The sequence below is a fragment of the Echinops telfairi genome, unplaced genomic scaffold (assembly GCF_000313985.2).
Source record: "Echinops telfairi isolate 266 unplaced genomic scaffold, ASM31398v2 ScPeMD7_5;HRSCAF=22, whole genome shotgun sequence".
Taxonomy (NCBI): Eukaryota; Metazoa; Chordata; class Mammalia; order Afrosoricida; family Tenrecidae; genus Echinops; species Echinops telfairi.
In genome coordinates this window covers 27,248,575-27,250,714 of record NW_022103901.1, presented here as the reverse complement: position 1 = coordinate 27,250,714, position 2,140 = coordinate 27,248,575, and positions in this window count along the sequence as shown.

The following is a 2,140-nucleotide window of genomic DNA, read 5'->3' as shown; positions in this document are numbered from 1 at the left end:
GGATGGCTCTCGACAGACAACGTGACCAAAGTATGTCCGACAAAGTCTCACTGTCCTTGCCCTTAAGGGGCAATCCTCTTATCCTTTTAGTAGTTCATGGGACTTTCAACTTCATCACCATGATTCAAATGCATGGATTCTTCTCCCATCTTCCTTATGCAATAGCTTTGAAAACCTTATGCAGGGGGACCCTGTAGGATAGAGGTAAACCTAGGGTTTCCATGACTGGACACCTTTGTAGGGACCGACAGCCTCATCTCTCCTCCCCAGAGCAACTGGTGGAACTGAGCCACCAACTTCATGGTTATAGACCCCGTGCTTAACCCACTGGCCACTAGGTTTCCTTTGCAGGACTCAAGAGCCATACAAAGAACTCAATTTAGTGGTTGGCGGTCCTCTGCCTTACATGGGTCCCAAATTCCTGACGCCACATTTTGCCTGGTTTCATGGAGGCATTCCAGGGCCTTTGGGGCCTTGTCTTCATTCCCTAGGGCGATTGTAGCAGAAAGACCACAAGTAGATGGCTTTGGCAAGCAGAAAGCTATTTTCTCGCGCACTGTAGGAGGCTGGAAGGCCAAATTCAGGCCGCCCCCTCTAGGGGAAGCCTCTCTTCCTCTGCTCAGGGAGAAAGGCTTTGTTCCTGGGTCTTCTGTGTTCTTGGGCTTCCTTGGCCATCTCCACGTGGCATCACCCTTTCTTCTGGTCCTGTTTGCTTGCGTCTCTGCCTAGCCTGCTCCTGTTCTCTCGCTCTTTATGGGAATGATGCCGATGTGGCCCCAACAGTGTAACAAAGCAAGCCCTCTTCTCAGATGGCGTGACATCACAAGTAGAGAGATAGGGTCAGGATTTATTACCCATATTTTTGAGAGTCATAACATGATCCATAACAACTCACCAGAAACAGTTAACACAGGAGCAGACCTGTATGGGGAAAAAAGATAGAAAGAGAAGAGAGAGAGATAAATAGATAGCTCCCCTTGTTATAGGAAGAGTGGTTGGGGACAGAAGTGAGATGAGACCAACATCACAGGGCTTCTGGCCAGGAGTCAGTGCAGGTAGTTGATGCTTCCGGGTGAGGGTCGTACTTCTCTGTCTGCTCTGGGGAGAAATGGCCCAGTGATTGGTGGAGCAGAACTGGATCTTCACTTGTGATCCGTGTTTATGTCCAGTTTGACTCCAAGGTGTATGTATATCTATATATCTCCATCGGGTAAGATAAGGCTCCTGAATGCTAGGCTTATTTTTCTTCAGAGGCCTTTGAGGACAAACCATCCAGCTACCAAACTGCAGAGCAGTCTGGATTTCTCCAGACCTGGCCACCAGCAACGACTCAGTGATCACTGATTTATTTATTTGTATAACTAACATGTTATTAGACACCTACCTACCTTAATGGCTCAGACCTGCTGACAATTGTGAGGCCGGCACTGGGCTGGCCAGTATTTCGTTCTATGGTTGGTGGGGTCTCTATTGAATGATACCTAACAGCCACCAACACCGTGTTCCAAGATAAAAGTTGGGCTGGTGGGTGACAGCCTTAGATAAATGTACAGACACACGTAGAATCGTCTTCTTAGAGGTAAGATAGTGCTCTGTCCCGATTACATGGAAATTACATGGCAGCTCCCTGGATGGAGGAGGAGTAGCAAAATCTTACCAGGTAAAATGAGGGCACTTAGTCAAGGCGCTGGAGGTTCAGAAGTCTAATCTTCCAGGAGGCAGACCCAGGTTTGATTCCAACTCAATGCACCTCATGCCCAGCTACCAGCCATCTGTCAGTCGAGGCTTCTGTGTTGCTATGATGCTGAACAGGTTTCAGCAGAGCTCCCAGACTATGGGAGACTAAGGAACAAGGCCTAGTGATCAACTTCCAAATATCAGCAATGAAAATCCTATGGACCCCAATGGTCTGATCCCTCCAGCAGCCTGCAGGCATGGTACAGGACTGGGTTGTGTTCCTTTGGCTGTGTGGGGGTCCCCATGAGTTGAGCGCTGACTCCATGGCAGCCAACAACAGTGGTCCAGGAGCATAGAAAGTCTACAAAGCACAGGAGAACCTAGTAGACAAAGAGAACTCAGAGTGCTTGAGATGAAAGAAATGTGTGTGTGTGTGTGTGTGTGTGTGTGTGTGTGTGTGTTG